This window comes from Myotis daubentonii, chromosome 14, assembly GCF_963259705.1.
Source record: "Myotis daubentonii chromosome 14, mMyoDau2.1, whole genome shotgun sequence".
Lineage (NCBI taxonomy): Eukaryota > Metazoa > Chordata > Mammalia > Chiroptera > Vespertilionidae > Myotis > Myotis daubentonii.
The window spans coordinates 41,865,386-41,885,903 of NC_081853.1; the positions used below are offsets into that span (position 1 = coordinate 41,865,386).

The following is a 20,518-nucleotide window of genomic DNA, read 5'->3' on the forward strand; positions in this document are numbered from 1 at the left end:
GAGTGACTCCATAAATATTAGTTATTTTAATAATTGTTAGTTTTGTTTTTAAAATAAACTTTATTTTTAAGAACAATTTAGATTTACAAAATAATTATGAAGATAGTACAGAGAGTTCCCATGATACAGTACCCATTTCCCCCTATTATTAACATCTTATATTAGTATAGTATATTTGCTATAATTAATAATCCAATATTGATCCATTATTGATCTATTATTAGCCAAAGTCCATAATTTACTTAGATTTTCTTAGTTTTTACCTAATGTTCTTGTTCTGTCCCAGGACGCCATCCAAGATATCAATTGCATTTTGTCCTCATTCTCTTTGCTTCCTCTTGGCTGTGACGGTTACTCAGACTTTCCTTGTTGTAGATACCTTTGACAGTTTTAAGGAGTGTTGGTTAGGTATTTTGTAGACTGCTCCTTCAATTGAAATTTGATTTATTTCATGATTAGGTTGGGGCTATGAGTTTTGGGGAGGAAAATCATAGAGGTCAAGTGCCACTCTCATCACATCATATTGAGGGTATATACCATTGTTGGAGAGGGTAATCGAGAAGACATGACCTTGGGTTGACTTGTGAAGAGATCCCAGGCATCCAGAGGCTCCTCAACCCCTCCCCTGTCCTTGGAATGTATGCCCACAGTAGGAGCTGCTTCAAGGGTGTAGCCTTGAAGGAGTAAGGGGTTGAGTCTATCTGGATGGTATACAATTTTAAAAAATATTAACACTCTGGTGGGGAATTTTGATAGTAGTAAAGGCTTTGCCTATGTGGGGGCAAAGGGTATATGGGAAATCTCTGTACCTTTTGCTTAATTTTTCTGTGAACCTAAAACTTCTCTAAAATATGAAGTCTAAGTAAAAGAAAAAACAACAACAAAGAAAACCTATACCTATTAGCAATCAGTCCTCATTCATTCCCCACTACCGCCAACCCCTGAAAACCACAAATTTACTTTCTGTCCCCCTGGATTTGCCTATTCTGAACCATTCATATAAATGGAACCATGCAGTATAAGTCCTTTGTGTCTTCTTTCTTTAACTTGTAATGTTTTGAAAGTTCATCCACATTATAGTATGTATCAGTACATTATTCCATTTCATGGCTGAATCCCCACCAGCAATAGATGAGAGTTCCAATTTCTCTACGTCCTCACCAACATATACTGTTGTTCATCATTTTTGTGCTTACTCACCATCTGCACATCTTATTTGGAAAAATGTCTACTCAAAATTTTTTACAATTTTTAAATTTTATTATGTGTCCGTTTTTTCTGTTGAGTTGTGTTATTTACATCTCCTGGATGCAAGACAATATCATATATAAGATTTGCAAATATTTTATTCCATTCTATGGGCTGTCTTTTCAATATTTGACAATGTCCTTTGATTCTCAAAGGTATTCTGTTTTGATGAAGTTCAAGTTATCGATTTATTTCTTTTGCTACCTGTGCTTTTACTGTCATAGATAGAAAACCATTGACAAATTCAAAGTAAAAGATATTTACTAATGTGTGTACTTCTAAAATTTTATAGTTTTAGCTCTTACATTAAAATCTTTTGTCCATTTTGAGTTAATTTTTGTATATGGCATATGGTAGGGGTCCAAATTCATTCTTTTGAATATGGATATCCAGTTGTCTCAGTCCCATTTGTTGAAAAACTTATTCTTTTTCTGTGGGGTGATCTTGGCACTCTTGTGAAAAATGAATTGAGCATAAATGTACAGATTTATTTCTGGACTTTGTTTTCTCAACTATTAACTTATATGTCTATCCTATGCCAGTGTTACATAGGCTTGATTATTATAGCTTTGTAGTAAGTTTTGAAATAGAAAAGTGAGACCTCCCTTAATTTGTTCTTCTTATTTAAGATTGTGTTGGCTATTCTGGGTCCCTTGCATTTGCATATTAATTTTAGGATAAGCATGCCATTTGGGCAAAAAAAAAAAAAAGTAGATGAGGGAATCTGTGCCATAGAAAAATGCCTACACTGTGACTGTGATCCATGAGTATACATACAATGGATCACATTGTTGGGATTACAATGTGCATAGGTATGAATTAAAAATTAAAGTAAGGGATTGTTATTAGGAAAATAAGAGTTATGCATTGTGTTCCTTTTTCCTTCCATATTTCTTTTGGTTGTAGTGCCATTTTACAATAAGGAAAATAAGCTTGAAATTTTTGAGGAAATAATTTATTTCTGAACTCCTTAAAGCATTTACCGGTAGCAAATTGCATTGCATATAGTAGGCACTTGGGTAAATATTTTGTGGACTGAAATTTGTGTTTTTCATTTGAATATGAAAAATGTGAGTTAAATTATATGGCAGGTAGCTCAAAGTTCATCTTTCAAAACAATTGTTTAATCCAGCTAAATTCAACAAGTAAATTTATGCACATACATTTCTGTGAATCAGTTGTATTAGAGACATAGTTCATCCTTCATAATACTTATTTTTCTCTATAGACTCACATTTTCACCATCACTATTATTAATTCCCTGAAAACTGTTCCTTTAAGAAATAATTTGAAATATCAGGGAATAATTTTTTTTCAAGTGGGCAGTGAGTTAGATCTTGTGCTTTCCCCAAAAAAACTATTCTATTTTTTGGGAGATGCGTAACTCATCTCCTTCTGTGATATCAAAGTCTAAGACTGTGATCATTGATTAAACTTTGATAACCTATCAAATTATTCTTGGAAAATAATATGCACTAATTGACACCCTAAGGGGTTGTATCAATAGGGGGAAATGGTAATTGCTGGATACTCATAGGTAGTAGGTTGATTTTTATCATCATTAAGGAAAGCAGGTGAGAGTTTGTGGAGGAGTGAGAAGCAAGTGGAAAATAGCCTATCGTTATGGTATTCTAGTAATACCACAAACCACTCCACGTTTACTTCCATGATTGATGATGCCACTGAAAACCCTCCATGGGACGACTGCACTTTCTTGAATCTCAAACTGTAGACTATTCATTATGCTATATATTTTCTAGCCTGACCTGATATTGATGTACACTGTGTTTAATGAATCATATTTATCACACTCTGTTTCAGCACAGGATGTACTGTGTATCTTATCTTACAGTCATGGTCCAAGTGGGAAACGAAGCCAGTAAGGTCTGGGAATAGAATTGGACTAGAGGGCAGAATTGGGAGCTTCGGAGAGAAAACTTGAGCTGGCATTTCTAGCTGGAACAATGCAGAGCCTTCAAATATGAGTGGAAATCAATCTGCCATCTGTATGGTGGCAAAATGGCAACATCTGCAAAACCAGATCCTCTCAGCTTCAAATTATCATCAGCCCCAGTTTCCAATGGGTGGCCACAACAGTTTCCCCAAGTGTGGAACCCATGGGTGTATAACTAGAGCCACACATCCTAACCAACATAAAAATGGAGTATTTATCTAGATATTTTAAAGAACTTACAAATGAAAACGAAGTAGAGGAAGACATCCTAGGCCTATTTCTAAGCTGATGGTTTATCTTAAAAGAAATTAAAACAATTAGGCTTAGATATGGTGTTTAACCACATGTAATTATATTATAGCGTTTCCTCTGTGCCTTGCCTTGCTAATATCTCCAACATTTTAGGGCATATGACAATCAGGCAGGATGTGTCCTCAAGCAGTGGACGAATCTTGCCTGACCACAGCCATCCCAGTCAACACCGGTGAGGAGCCTCACCTAAGGTAGAGGAGGTTACTTGAGGACATGTCACAGGAGGCAGCCAGGAGAAGTAAACAGTTCCAATGATTACTGATTTACTACACGAACTAAAGTGTAAACATGAAACTATTATACTATTATAGGGCATCTCCCCCAGAATGTATATACACTTCAACAGGTGATAACTCAATTTTCACTCCTTTTCTGGTTTTAACTGATTTGAAATAATGGGTGAAGCCAGACTAAATTTTGAACAAAAAAAAATATATCCTAAAGTGCCACTAGACATTTTTTTTATGGGAAATCCATAAAAAAATAAAGTTTAGGGTACAAAACCGGCAACAGTTGATGAATTGAGGGTGCACAAATACCGAACAAAATGATTCTTGATGTTTGTGATTCCATTGCTTTGCATCATCAGCAGTACCTAAACCAGAATGGTCATCGGTTTAAAAACGCATTGACAAAAAAATTATTCATTTCTGTAGATTCTTTTAAATTTTGAAAATGAACTCTATATTCATAATCACTGACTTTATAATCATTCAATGTGTGTATATTTTTTGGAGGGACATCCTGTATTACTTTCAGGCCACTGGTTCCAAATGCATATGTGAAATCTCTCTTCCTTACCTGATAGCAGACCATTCAACAAGACAGATTTCTTAACTTATGGCTCACTTTCAGTTACTCACTCACATGTATTGAAAGTTCATCAAGTTTAAATTTCCAGTTTTAGCTCCAGTTCAGAATGCTTTCCCTGATCACAGGCCAGTCTTAAGTATAAGGAGCCTTAGTTGGTAGGGGGCATAACTTCTTTCTCTTATCAAAGCAGCACCTAGGATTCCAGGAGAACCAATGTTTGGTTTGGGGGATACCTTTTTCCTTCTATATTCAAAGTATAATTCCTTTTTTCTCTGGTCTTAGGAGCTGGGAGGGCAGAAAGCGGGGAGGGGAATACTCATTCTATATTTAGTTGCCCTGTGTGGGTTGTCACAGTCTCTCTGGCTAAGATGGGCTGATCATTTCTATATTTTCATGCCAGGCATCAAATGTTGGCTTCCCCAGGCAACAAACTTATGAGGACACTGCCAAGTTGGCCTACAAGTTCGGCTTACCCAGGCCCCTCAATGCCCCCACCACCTGACCCCATAGAACATTCCATAGTGGCTTGCTGCTGAGCCTCCCTTGCCCCATGTTAACCCCTCGTGGGTTTTTTTTTAAACACTCAGCTCATGTCTATTGTCCCAAATGGGAAACTCAGATATACAGAAACTACGTCAGTGCTCAACCCAGATAACCTCAAATCATTTTTACTATTTTTGTGTGACATCTCACCTCCCCCAAATTTCTGATTCCATTGCTTTAAAGAGCTAGCAACCGTGACTTTCTTTGAAGGAACAGCCCTCAAGCCACTGGAGCCTACTGAAGTACCAAGAAGTTTTTTCCCTTAGGAGGTTGTTAACTGTCCAGAAAATATACTGTCTAGAAAAGAAATATCAAAAGGATATCAAAGCCCTCTTAATTCAGTTGGTGCCATTTAGACTCAGAGGCTTAACTTAAACTCATGAGCTTCCCCAGAGAGTCTGAACAAGCCCTACTTCCAGACTTTTGTGTGTGGCTTTCTCTTCTTCCCTATTCTGCTCATCAATTCCCTGTGTGGTTTCTCCTGAGAGAACTTTCTTAATCTCTTGCAGGATTTCTTAAAAAAAAATTTTTTTTGTTGATTTCAGCGAGGAAGGGAGAGAGAGATAGAAACATCAATGATGAGAGAGAATCATTGATCGGCTGCTCCTGCACGCCCCACACTGGGGATTGAGCCCACAACCTGGGCATATGCCCTTGACTGGAATCAAACCCGGGACCCTTCAGTCCACAGGCCAACATTCTATCTACTAAGCCAAACTGACTAGGGCAGGATTCCTTAATAAGTCCTCACTTAGGGCCTGCTCCTTGCAGCCTGACCTAAGAAACCTACCCTTGACAGGGAGTTGGATAAGAATGGAGCTCTGCCACCATTGTCCCTGTGATTCCAAATCGACCAAAATTAGGGGTTCAAAGCCAGACTCAGTTCCTGGAGCTGGCAGTGGAAGCCAAAGAGCCCTCTGCTGTTCTCCGCCTGACAGACCACCACCATGTCCTCCAGTACTTAGTTAATAAGACCTGAAGCTGTAGAAAGTAGAGTAGAAAATAAGGAGGGCAAGTTCACTGCAAATAACATGGTAAAGTGATGGAATAGCTAACATTTGTTTGGTTTTTTAGTTTAAGTCGTGTTGTGACTGAGGAAGTTGAAACAAGAAGCCTGGACAAGAGTCGGATAATTAAGATGGCCACATTGGCAGGAGATGGTTTCCCGTCTCTGATACGTAGCATTTATGAATGAAAGTGCTCAGCATCTCAGTGGCTCTCCTTTTGAACTGGCTCATCCATTACGGGGGTAATGATTTTCCGTCTGGGCAACAGCAAAGCCAAAGGCCTATTACACAGGCAACATAAAGTTAAAAAGACATTATGAATAAAACGTTGGCTCGTGCCGGCTTTTGCCAACTCCAGAGAAGATTGCCTGGTGCCGGCGACACGTGTTTATTACACTTAATAATGTTTACATAATTCTTCCTCGAGCTCATTAGAGCTGTCAGATCAGAAGTAAATGCGTTCCCCCCTCTGTTTATCTCTAAAGACTTCGCAGTCAATAAAGCAAGATGAATGACACCCAGGGTGCAGACAATGTACTCCCTGGTTTTGCAAACACTGCCAAGTTAAATCCTTGGCCCCGGTGGGCTCCTGGGTTTTAGAATTGCATCTGATCAGCCTCTTAGTTCTTGAGCAAAAGAGCAGTGCTTCTCCAACTTCAATGTACTTGAAATCACCCCGGGAGCTTGTTAAAATACTCAGTGCTAGGCCTCACCCCCATAGATTCTGATTCAGTTGGTCTGGGGTGGAGCTCAGAAATTTGCATCAAGTGCAATGCAAGCTCTGGGCACGCTGATGCTGCAGGTGCATGGACCATACTTGCCCTGTTCCAGAGAGCATTTCTCATCCTCTGTTGTGCGGAGACCCTCTTGACAATTCGGGGCATTTTGGTCTGTGGGATGATGCTTCAGCAGCCGTGGCGAAGACAGCGGTGGTTGCAGCGGGAGCAGCTGTAGCTGCCTCATCGCCACTGCACGCGCGCGCGAAAACCCCACTGGGCCAGCTTGGCTCCCTGCGGTTGTAGGCCGGCGTGGAGGGGCGGGGCTTGGCGCCCGGGGGCGGGGCCTGGCGTCCGGGGGCGGGGCTCAGAGAGCCGGCTCCCGCTGTCTGCTCCTGGCGACGGAGGCAGGGGCTGAGGGCACAGCCAGCGGGCGGCGCGCCGCGGACTCCCAGGCAGCCCGCGGAAAGGTAAAGGCAGGAGAGCGCGCCGGCGGGTCTTCCCGCCCGGCAGCTGCTGTCCAAGTCCCGGAGTGTCCCTGGGGCCGTAAGCTGTGTGTCGGCGCCCGGGGTATTTGCATAGCATCCAGGGAAGGGCAGCTGAGCCAGGGTTTTTGCTTGTATCGCGGCGGGGCCCGGGGCCAGGGGGGTTTGGGGTCTGCAGCAGGAGCCTGCTGCCATCCCAGGACAATCGGACTCCGAGACAACTTTGCGCAGCGGTCCTCCTGCAAGTTCCCTTTATTGCTATTGTCTTAGCGCCTCCAGTCTGACAGTCTCCCCGGACTCCAGCTTTGTTCTCATCAGGCCAAACCCGCGGTCCCCGAGGGCGTGAACTCCGGAGGCGCTGCCAAGTTGCACCTGCCAGCCGGATCCGCCCAAGCTCCCTTCGCATCCTTGCCAGGTCCGGGGCGGTCCTGTGTACACTGAGGCTGGCACTTGGAGCCCTGGCGCCCACGGGGACAGCGGTCCTCGCCCCATTCCCATGTGTGGTCTGGGATCCGGACTAGGGTGTCAAACCTCCAGGATGCGCGTCATTTGGGGCCGGAGAAATGATGATAAAAAGTTTGGAGCCTGGGCTGGGGTTAGGGAGCCGGCAGCGCTGAGCTGCACAGGGCAGCAGTTGGAGTCAGGGCTAAGGGCTTGGCGCCTGGCTTTGGGACAGGGACAGAACCTTGGAGTCTGAGGCTCCGAGCCTGGAGCCTGGGCTGTCAGCAGAGAGGGGTGCTCCTTGTGCACGCGTGTTGGCATGCAAAGGCTGTGTGTGTGATCGCAGAGAAGATGGGTGAAAGGAAAAAGGAAGGGAGAGGTACTAGGGACATAGTATGTAATTGCAGTATCCCGTGTGCACTCCCCCCCCCCCCAGATATTTTGGAAAAGCTATGCATGGGATGCCTCGTAGACCGAACTCCCGGAGGTGGGGAGTGGGGGTGGAGGAGGGATAAGTTTTACCCAGCATTGGAGCTGGCTTTGAAAGTGAACAGGTGACAGAAGACTTCTGTGTGTATGAGTGTGTGTGTGTGTGTGTGTGTGTGTGAGTGTGTGTGTGTGTGTGTGTGTGTGTGTGTACAGCAGCTAGGGATGCTGGACGGCCCACCGACCTCCCACCCTGCCCCCTCCCAGTTGGAGACAGTGGGGTGAGTTTTCCTGCCACTGCCTGCCTGAGGCTGGCAGGCCAGGAGCAAAGTGATGGCCTCAGAGTGGAGCAGACAAAAGGGTGTACTTGGTCGACCTCCGAAGGCCAGACGCCTGGTGTGTGTGTTTGTGTGTATGTGTGTGTGTAGGGGATCCGTTTTCTGCCAGCTAGGGAGAAAACACTGGGAAAGAGGAATGAGTAGGAGCAGGAGAAGGACAGGTGAAGTCCGTGATGAGTGGTAACCAGACTGGAGGAAGAAGAGAGCAGAGATTTTAAAGCATCTTGCCTGAGAAATTATAAGTGAATTTTCAAGAGATGCTGTTTGGGGGGGGTGGGGGGGCGGGCGGACTCTGAAGCTAAAATTTTAGAGGAAGGGGCAGCAAGTTGGATGGATAAAAAGGTATTGCAGCGAGCGATGTTAAAGTAGGTCTGAAACCTTCACTGAAGTTTATTGCTGGTTTTAGATGATCTCCCTTGACATATCTTTCCAGCACCTACTCCAGAAGTACCTTTTGACTGTCAGAAAGAAGTAAAAGGCATATATACACAAATAAAATGCAGCTAAAATGAAGTTTAAATGAAGCTTTGAGCAGGATTAAATGGCTTGTGTAACTGCTGAATGTTGCTAAAGTACTGTCAGGGCTATAAAATAGCCAGACAAAAATAAAGGGAAAAAATAATTGTAACAAGAAAATGAAGGCTTTACAAGAACTTCAGTAATGAACACATAACAATTGATGGTATGATGCAGTAATTATTTTCGTATTTACGCCATTAACGATTGTAATTTAACGTTAATGTCCTGGTATTTTATTCCTTCTCATTTGCAGACAAAAGCACATCTGAGACACCATCAGGGAGTAATTTGGTAATATAAAGTCATGAATAGAAACCACTAAACCATGCTCAGAACTCTGACAACATAAAGCGTGCAACAAAATAACCTCATTTGCTGTTTATTATCTGTCTTTATAATTCTGTTTACTATCATTTGCATAAATGAATAGCTAAATTGTATAGTATATCCCCTTTAGGAAAAAAATACTTGATGCTTATAGATATACTAGGAGGAAATTGGTAGGCAGGTAATCCTTACATTAAGCACAAAAAAGATTTTTTTAAAAACTTTGTAGCAGTAGAAGATGTCTGGAAATAATCAGAACACAAATTCAGCTTACCTAGGCATCCTTATTTTATTTAACTTGGTTCAAGTAGTTTTTAACAATATGCAGGTAATAGTCAACGAGCAGACCCTAAATTTCTTTTCTCTACTTAATCTTAACCAAACTAAACCAAACCAATCCAAAGTACTCTGTTTTGTTAATCTGGAAAACTTTTTTTTTTCTAGTCAAACATTCAAAGTGTAAATTTTCTGAAACTGAGAAGGAAGATGTTTATTGGAGGAAGCTCAAAACAAAATTCTTTCAGCAGATACTTAAAGCTATGAACATTTTAAGACAAACGTCCATTCACACATTTTAAAAATATTGCGCATGATTTTCACCTTAGGAACTTTTTAAAAACTGCTTTACTCATATGATTAACAGGATGATTAATATCTGTATTAAAAGATATGAAGTAATATGCCAGCAAAACAGCTGAGTAGAATGGGTAGTGGTTGGGAGGAATCAGTCAATCACATGAATGCTTTAAAAATCCATTTATCTTGCCAGCCACACAAAATATCACAATGATTGAATGCACCTTTTCCATTCCTTACAAATACGCTGGCCTTATGTGGAACAGCACAGTGAAATCAGTATTACCTGAGAATGGATTCCATGTGGGATTAAGGACCTTGTATGTATTTTAAGTGCCGGGGGGAAATAAGTGACAAGTGAGTTGTTTATTATTGTAGAGACTGGTGATTCTGCAAGATTAGAGCAAGTTCTTTTTGACTACTTGGCTGGTTACAAACTTGGGAAATGCAATGGTGTGAAGAAATTACATTTTGAATACAGGTTTAAGTATTATATTCAGCCTTAATGAAAGTCACTACCTCTTTATGTTTTCACAGTATTCCAAATATTTCAAAGGCTGTCCCATTTTTCTGTATTTCTAATGTTCTTAATACCATTGTTCTATAGAGAAGTTCTGTATTTTTTATTTGTTTTAAAGGCCAGAATCTGACTTTTGGTTAATTTATTCATTTCTGAAACATGCTTATTAAGTGCCCATTATTAATTACCAGATATTGCACTAGGTGCTGGGGATTCAAGGATGAGTTAGTCTCAGTCCTTGTATTTAAAAAGTGAGGGAGATTTATGTGGATAAATAAAGGTGATAAAATGTAATAAGTGGCAGTGTATCTTAGGGCTTTGGAAGGAGATAACTTGGGTTCAAATTTTACCTCTTCCTCTTCCTAGCTGGGAGACCTGGGTCACATTTTTTAACCTCTCTGAGCCTCAGTTTTCTCATCTGATCAATGGGGGAAAGCAACATCCCTGGATCATAGATTTGTGAAGATGACATGTGAACACATTGTAATATCTCCCACATTCAAAACAAACTCTGGACCCCACACTTTTCAACATCCTTTACTTCATTTCTCTGTTCCATGTCATTGTCAAATTTGTTGAGTCTTGTCTCTATATATGTTATCTCCTCATCCTCTCTCCTTTTCTATCCATCTCATTCCAATGTGGCTTCTGGCTTCACCACTTAAGGAAAAAGCTTCAGCTATAACTATTACTTGATAAGATCAAGCGAGCTGCATTCTCACTCAGCTTCTGGGAGCATTTGGAATAGTTCACTGGTTCCTTTTCTTTATAAGTGATCTTTTTGGCATAGTAACTTTGTGGCTTCTGTGACACTACACATCCCCACTTTCCTCACTGTGATTTATTATTTCTTACTTGGCTCCTCCTTCATTGCTCCATCTCTAACTAAAGGTTGGTTCTTTCCAACCTTGGGGTTTCATCCTGCGTCCTCTTCTTCTTTTTAAAAAAATATATTTTATTGATTTTTTTTTTACAGAGAGGAAGGGAGAGGGATAGAGAGTTAGAAACATCGATGAGAGAGAAACATCGATCAGCTGCCTCCTGTACACTCCCTACTGGGTATGTGTCCACAACCAAGGTACATGCCCTTGATCAGAATCGAACCTGGGACCCTTGAGTCCGCAGGCCGATGCTCTATCCACTGAACCAAACCAGTTAGGGCCTGTGTCCTCTTCTTATATCTACTCTCCATACCCCTCTCTTTAAGTAAATTTTCATTCTCATGATTTTTAATCTTCTCTATATGCTGATTCAATTTATGTCTTTAGTTCATACCTGGCCTCTGAGCTCCAGAAACATTTATTCAATTGTCTACTTCTTCATTTGAATTTTTATAAGCATCTATAACTTTTTATGTTAGAAATTAAAGTCTATATTACCTCTACCACCAACACACTAAATTTATTCTTTATTCAGTCTTCCTCATTTTGGGAAATGGCATCACCATACACCCAATCATGAAACCCAGAAACTTTACCAACAACACATTTCATAATTATTCATCATCTATGTGTTCTGTGTGAGCGGTTTACCTGATAAATGCAGGTAGGCCTACCAGTGTTGGTGGTTTATATCTGCATCTATTCTGATTGGCCGGTGACTTGACCATACCAGCTGATAAGTATGTTTTACTATTATCCCTGCTTATATCTGCCTTTGTCCATTTCCATTGTAAACTCCCCCCCTCCCCCACAGAGTTCAAGCCAATTATCACCTCTCACCTGTTATTATTAGCATCACTATTTAAAGCTAAACTGACTTGCGGACTTGGACATCAATAAAGGGCAACCACCTTGTAAGATTTCCTACTAATTTAATACTAAGAGGTTGGATAGAGGAATTCAATTATAGGCGAGGAAATATCCTTGGTTGGCTTCCACACCAAAACAACAGATTATGGAATTTCAGGTTGTTGACTTTTTGCCGAATTTGGAATACTGTATGTGCATTTATTTATTTATTTTTTATTCTTTTAAATATATTTCACTGACTCTTCACAGAGAGGAAGGGAGAGGGATAGAGAGCCAGAAACATCGATGAGAGAGAAACATCGATCAGCTGCCTCCTGCACACTCCCCACTGGGGACATGCCCGCAACCAAGGCACATGCCCTTGACCGGAATCGAACCCGGGACCCTTCAGTCCACAGGCCGATGCTCTATCCACTGAGCCAAACCGGCCATGGCAGCATTTAATTTTAGGAAAAGGAAGTCAAATAAAGTTATATCACTAAAAAAAGTTTAATTATAATCTTGAATGGTCTACTTCTTTTCTCTTATCCAACAGAGTACATTTAATCAATAAACTTATCTGAAATATAATTAAGAGATAGTATCAAGAATATTAAATGTTGGTGTAGAGATATTTTGACAAATAGTAGCAAATAAAAGCAAAATAATTGTGATAAGTATCATCAGTGTCAAATTTAAAATTGCTTGTTATTTTAGTCCTCCCCTCTTTTGCTAGGAGGCTGGTATTTTTAGAAAAATGGACATCCTTGAGTACATTTAACTTTATATTCACTTCATTTGTGAGTTGTAAGATTTTACTTCAACAGGGTAGCAGTGACGTACATGTAACCATGAAAACAAGACTCAAGTAATTTCTCAGTGATATCATTGGCATTTAAAGATCATGGAAAATTAAAGCTTCAGTTCTTTAAAGATAGAGGAAATTTCATTCACAAAAAAGGCTCAGGAATGTAAGAAAAATTGGCTTAATTGTAAATGTACCTTATATTCTGTGTTAGTCTTAAGATGCTGATCCTGACTTTTACCTTGGGATTACATTGGGCTGTAGACTCAGCCTTTCTCTTTTTATTTCTCTCTCTTCCTTCTCTTCCACCATTTGGCTTCTTCCTTCTTCTTCTTTAATTCTCCCTTTTTACTTCTTAACATTCTCTTATACCTTTCCTTTTTTCCTCCCCTTCTCCCATCCCTCATCTTTTTTTTACTGCCTTTCTTTATCATCCTTATATAAGTAATACCGAATAAAATAGAAAGATCTATCTGAGCTTCTGTCCTTGGTGTTATCACCAATAGAGGATTTAAATCGATCACTTTGCCCCTGCCTTATGTATCTGGTGCCCTTTGTATCCATCACCTCAAACTTATCCTAAGAACCTGAAGATTCTTGCTTCAGTTTTCCTTATGTCAACAAGAAAGGGATTGGCAGAAGTGCTTTGTGGATTCACACTATTGTATCTAGAATTACCCCTTTCCAATAAGCGGTCTTTCTCACCAGATGATACAAAGGTAGCATGTCTGCTTCCTGCACTCAGGTACCATTTTTGAAGATTCATGCCCATCTTCATAGTGATGATAACTAAAATAAGGACTTAAACAGCAATAATATGTATTGAGCGCTTGCTATGTGCCAGGCTCTGTGCTAAATGCTTGATACATGCATGTTATTTCATTTATTCCTCACTCCTGATAGGCCCATATTATAGACAGACTATACTATAAACAGACTAAACAAGGTCACATTACTTCAATAAAGGTTGTAGAACTATGAAAGTGTGGGAGTGGAAACTCAGATTTTCTTAGCTGTTATTCTCTAAACCAGTGATGGTGAACGTATGACACGCGTGTCAGAGGTGACACGCGAACTCATTTTTTTGGTTGATTTTTCTTTGTTAAATGGCATTTAAATATATAAAATAAATATCAAAAATATAAGCATTTGTTTTACTATGGTTGCAAATATCAAAAAATTTCTATATGTGACACGGCACCAGAGTTAAGTTAGGGTTTTTCAAAATGCTGACACGCCGAGCTCAAAAGGTTCACCATCACTGCTCTATACTATAGCAGAGGTACTTTCTCAGTATCACCCAGGTTCTATAACTATGAATATGTTCATATTTACAGTGAACTGGAAGGATACACTGAACCTATAGTGTCTGCTTTAATAGGACACACTTCAAAGAAATGATTGGTGGGGAGAATGACATTCATTGGCCCTGTTGACGTTAAGTTGTATAGGAGGACAGTTGGGTAGATCTTAAGGTTAGATTCTTCCTAGGAAAGCATGATAAAGCCAATTTAGTATAGTCAATCTCTCTTTCTCTCTCTCTCTCTCTCTCTCTCTCTCTCTCTCTCTCTCTCTCTTTCTCTCTCTCTCCCTCCCTCCCTCCAATACAGAAATGAGAAAGCCTGAAAACTAGTGGGATTTTCACTGAGGGATGATCTAGCACCATAGGCTTTGAAAGAGACTTAAGTGGCTTCCTGGAAATGCCCTTCTTCCTCTTTCAAGGCAATGACATTTTTAATTTTTGGACAAACATGGTATAGATTGCTTTTGAGTGATAGTGAATGGAATAGACATTTGAACAGAGGATAAGTAAGATAGCATGGTGCAAGGAAAATGAGCCTTGACCAAGGAATGAGCAAAACTGAACCCCCTATTCCATAAACTGAGGCAATCAGGTAGGCTCTCTGATTTTTTTGCAGTGCCAATGCCCTATAATTCTATGCATGGGGAGGGACTGGATATAAAAGAGAGGACAGTTTATTATGAACACTGAGTGTCTTACCACGGCTTCTAAAATTAATTCTGTGTTCTAATAAAATTCATTCCTAAGTTGAATTACATGAGAGCAGGTGCAGTAAAAAAAAAACATGAGCACTCCAACAGCTTCCTGACTATAACCTTGTTTCCACTGCTGATTCACTAGTAAAGTTGGTCTTATTCAAATGTTAATCAGATTATGACACTGTGTCAAAGTCCTCCAATGGCTTCTGACCTCTCACTCTTACAAAAGCCTAAGACCTTACAGTGGCCTATGAGGCTCTACATGATTTAGTCCCCTGTTACTCCTCTAATCCCACTTACTCGCCTCGTTTATTGAATGAATGAACAATATTAAGTGAATGAGGGAATATTCAAGGTGCTCAATAGTGTTTGCTGAATAAATATAGATGGGGAAGACATGGTTTTAATGAAGACACTGGAGAATTTAAGCTTAGAAACACAAGACATAGGAACAATTTGGTGAGTGGATGAATACAATTAAAGCAATATATCAGCCCAGCTGGTATAGCTAAGTGGTTGAGCATCAACCCATGAACCAGGAGGCCACAGGTACAGTTCCAGTCAGGGCACATGCCTGGGTTGCAGGCTCCATCCCCAGTAGGGGTTGTTCAGAAGGCAGCTGATCGATGATTCTTCTCATCATTGATGTTTATATCTCTTTCTCTCCCTCCCCCTTATTCTCTCTGAAATCAATAAAAAACTTATTAAAAAATAAAAGCAGTATATCCGAACTGCTGGATGCTGACCTTGAGTTTTTATCATTTATGTCTTTACTTATCAAGTATTTATTGAGGCTTTACTCTATACCAGGCACAAATCTAAAGGCTAGATGTCTAACAATGAACAAGAAGTGAAAACTCACTGGCCCCATGTGGCTGATGTCCTATTAGGAGACATATATTACAATAAAGTAGACAAAATTATAATTTCAGGTAACAATATACCCTATAAAAAAACTTTAGCATGGATTTGGGAGCAGGATAGGTTTCATTGAAGATTCCATACCCTCCTAGTATTAAACACTGAATTATGTGGTCATTTGTCCTCATTTCTCCTTTGCTGAAAAATGGTACTGATCTCAGAGAAGCATATAGTTTAAACAGTCTTGTATTGAGTGGTATATTTCTTGTCTTACTTAAGATTTTTGCATTAGGAAAATGAGGCTTCCTATTAAAATATTATTTGAAAACCAGAGTTTGATAAAAGAAGGTCGCTAATTGATGGCTTCTGTGAATGTGCTCTGCATTTAATTGTAAAACGGTAGCATGTGTTCCGCTGATACAATGGCATAAATCATTTAATAAAGTCAAATTCAGTGTAGAAAGGTTTTTTTCTCGCCTCACACATTAATACATTCAATGTTATAGTTACAAGAGATCATTGTGAAAATTTTAAATTGAAGAGATTCAGTTTTCATGCAATTTTTACATTACTTACTTAATTTTCTCAGTACCAATTTTGGCCTCTTTATTTTCTGTTTTGTGTTCATTTGTTATGGCAGTGATAGAAGACGAAAACCGCTCAAAATCAATATGATTGGCTTAGAAACAAAAGTGATTAATGACAAAGTCTCACCAGCAACGAAACAATGATTGCTGTGGATGAAGCATTCAGAATCTTTCTGAAACTGCCCTCTGGGGTAAGTAGTGACCATGGCACCTGTATCAGTACTTCATCACTGCCTTCACAAGTTAACACAAACGTAGTGGTTTGAACCCTCCACAAAGGTACTGTCTAACAAGTTTCTATGGGTGAGAATTCCAGGCAGGCTTGGTTGAGTACTCTGCATAGAGTCTCACCAGGCTATACAAATCAAGGTCTTATCCAGTTTGCACTTTTATCTAGAGATTCTAGAAAATAATTTGCTTTCAAGCTCATCCAAGTTGTTGGTAGGATTCAGTTCCACATGGTTGTAGAACTGAGGTCCCTATTTCTTTCATGATGTCAGTTGAGGATTGTTCTCAATTTCTAGAGACATTTCTTGGCTCATGGACACATCTTCAAAAACATCAATGGTGAGTTCAGTTCTTCTCAAGCTTCAGATATACCTGACTCCCCTTTCCCCACATCTCTTCTATCTCCAGCCAGGGGAAGTTCTTTGCTTTTTAAGGGCCTCTGTGATTAGATTGTGCCCAGCCTGATAATTCAGGGTAATCTCCCTATTTTAAGGCCAGCTGATTAGTAATCTTAATTAGATCGGCAAAGTCCCATTTGCCAAGTAAGGTAGAGTATTCACAGGAGTGATAGCAGAGGGGCCAAAATTTTGTCTATCACAGAGCCTGTCAGATCTCCCTCTGAGAAATATGCTTGTCAACTGAGACAGACTATATGACCTGTCAGCTAGATTGATTGGAAAACTATAAAGTTTTGGTGAAGTGGAAAATGGTGTTGCTCTAGTAGATTCTGTAACAGAGCCACTGCAGATTAAAGAAACCTACAGTATGAAAACAAAACTCAAATATTTAATTTTGTAAGACATGGCTTCTAAAAAGCAAGCTTAAATCACCAAGGGGACTTTCAATCCTGGAGTGCAACATTCAAAGGCCTTCAGGTGGGAGGAGTCAAGAAGGAAGGCAGCCTGGATGTGTGGCAATTGTGTGGATTGAGAACCTTAAGGAGGGAGCCCTACTTCAGTTCCAGGTACTTGCTTTGCTGGGGAGCAATTTCAGTCCAGTAATGACAAATATCTGACTCGAAAAGGAGATTTAGAAATCTGAATTTTTGCTAGAATCTGGACATCTGTGTGAAATCTCCAGGTTTTCTTTTTATGCCAACAAAATCAAAATTGAAAACAATAGGAGTACCCAAATGTATTTGGGGACTAAATTGGACATGTGGGCTACCAGTTAGCAACTTATGGTTTTACTAATACTGAGTAAAGTGCATGTTTGAGTAAAAAAAAGTATTCGATATGATAGAAAATACTCAATTTAAGAATTGGCATTGACCAAGATATTAAAGCACTCAAATATAGTAAGATTAGGAAATTTGGGGCTTTAGCTTCCAGATGTAATGGTGCCTTTAGTAGTCTTTTAACTTTTTTAACTCAGAGTAAAAAATAAAAACCAAACAAAGAAGGTAATTAATGCTATAATTCTGTTTCCCAAGTCTTGAGCCTCACACAAGTGTCTAGAATATCATTTTCTTGGTTTAGACTCTTCATGTTCACACAAATGAAAGGTATCAGGGTAGAGTGTGATGAATCATCCACTGAATTAGGAAGATTGTGAAGGGATAGTTTGGATAATTCAAGCACAGACCCTGATTGAAACAACATTACATTTGTCTTTAGAGACAGGGAGACTATTCTTTTTTTTTTTTTTTTAATATTTTACAATGTATGAAACAACAGGAAGAGACTGAAAAAGTTTATTGTACAAATTGAATCCGAGGTTCTTAGGGATTTTATAAATGTCTCTTACTTAGTAGGAGCAGGGCATCTGATGCTATAATGGCTGAGCGCATAGCTCTGTGGGTCAAACTAATAGGACCTTGAATTAGGGCTCTACCACTCCCTAGATGTGTGACCCTTGGCAAGGGTCTCTGTTTTCTCACCTGCAAAATGGAATCATGCACACCTAACTCAGAGGTAATTGTGAAGATTAAACGGACTGATGCATTTAAAGCACTTGAGTTATTATTATAAGATTCTAGATCTGGGCACCCGACATTTTATCAGTTGCTATCAATTCTCAGGCTGTGGATTTAAAAATGACAGAATGTGTAACTGCCTAGATAGGACCATGTTTATCTGCCCCTTATTAGATGAGGCAAAACTTTTATTTAGACTTGGTGCCTCATGACCTGAATACAGTGCTGCTTTGACAACACTCCAGCCAAGCCATGTGACTATGGGACATACAACTAAATTCTCTGATCTTTACATTCCCCTTGGACAAAATAGAAAAGCAAGTTTTCTAACTCATAATGATCTTGAAATGATTGTTTGAGGCAATGTATATAAACGCTTTTCATAGATTTGGAATCTAAATTGTTAGTACTTGCTACTTCCCCTACTGGGCTATTTTTTTGGTTTGCCATGAGTAAGAGCAAAGAAAAATGTGAAGATGACACTCAGCACAGCCACTACTGAATCATTTAATAAGTGTTTATTGAGTATCTATCCTCTTTCAGCTATGCTAGGTTCAGGGGACAAAAACTAAATACAAACACAAACCGATGACACAGTCCCTAACCAACATGTTGTAATTCTTCTAGCCAGGACGATAAACACCATCATACATTGTGATACACACCTTGATTCAATTTCTTGGAAAGTATGGTGGAGAGCAATGGGGCAGTAGTTTGGGGAGAGAATCCAGGAAGACATCCTAAATGAATAATCATTGAAATATATTTTAGCTTGAGATCAGCATCCAGGAGATGTTCTAAAAGACAAAAACAATCAACCACACAAACCAAATGTCTCCCTATTTGCTTTCTGGAACTTCAGTTATTGTATACTCAATTGAACAATTCCATGGATGTTTTCCAAAATTTCCACCTTCAGTCACATTTCTAAAAGGATCACTTATATAAGATTTCAAAATACAATTGGAAAAGGAGGAATCTACCTTCCCCAGCCCCAGTGGTAACACCAATGTAGATCATATATAAAAAAGCATGTGCCACCCCTGTTCTCCAGTCACAGCACATGGCCCTGTGTTGGTAATTGCTCAGAACCTCTGTTTAGATGAGCGAGTGTCACTATAACCTTCTCCAACTGCTGTAGTGAATCAGGAAGTCCTTAATTAATGTAGGATAGTCCAGAAGGTGTGTTGTTGCAGTTTTAGTACCTGTGAAATACCATATAGTATTTCGCTAAGTTCTCTAAGAACTAGATTTCAAAGAAAAAATTTAAAGCAAGTATATAATAACCCTTTACATCAAAATTCAATATTATTGTGATATTTTAGATGCATAGAAAAATTAGAGTAACAGAAGGCAAATAAATTACATTATTCTAATCCTAAATCTTGCTTTGAAAGTACCTCTAATATAAAAATAAATAAAAACTAATAAAGTTATTTAATATTAATGAAATTATTAGCAAAAATTTTCTTAATTATAAACAGCAGTTTTACATAGTAATAGTAATGGATGAGAAATAGGTTGAGAATTCATAAAATATACAAATTTTAGAAATTATTATCTTAAATGTATTTATTAATGGATATATTTTGTGACTTTTATCTCTGTTGTCTTTTATATTATAGCACGGAGCTAGTAATTAAATTTATACATGAAAGAACTTATTGAAAACTGTCCATTATTTTAGTTGTAATAATTAGAACACAGAAAATATCTTTCTGGATCTTTGTTTTTAATTGATGTCATCTATTTTTGTGCTCCAAAGGCCTAATGATGCATTAAGAATTCTTCATTTTTGTTAGTTCGATTTTCTATTGAGCAACATTCGTGAGCATAATAGAATAAAGTAAGGAGGGAAAAGATTGAGACTGCCCAAGATTGGCTACATTTATGGAAATAAGCAGATGATGGGGAATAATTCAGGTTATTTTCATTTTTTGTTCTTATCAGAGATTCATTATATTTATATATAAAACATAGAAACTATCCCATTATAAATTCAGAGCTATAGTTAGATCAGCATATTAAAAGCTACTTCAAAATGAAATTATTTTATCATTTTGAGATCTTTATTTTCCTTATAAAAAATAAATTCCAATTGAGCTGTAAATTATAGAGGATTATCTTCTCTCCTTATAAGAGTTAGAAATATGAATATTATTTTGT

General features: G+C 39.1%; 1 protein-coding gene across 1 annotated transcript in view; it reads left to right on the forward strand.

The window, feature by feature from the left end:
- The first annotated feature begins 7,013 nt into the window (after positions 1–7,013).
- The window catches only part of RARB (retinoic acid receptor beta), a 646,552-nt gene continuing 633,047 nt past the window's right edge, over positions 7,014–20,518 (forward strand). Inside the window, exon 1 of the mRNA XM_059664097.1 lies at positions 7,014–7,063. The gene's annotated coding sequence lies outside the window, so the exon portion shown is untranslated. The remainder of the gene's footprint in view (positions 7,064–20,518) is intronic.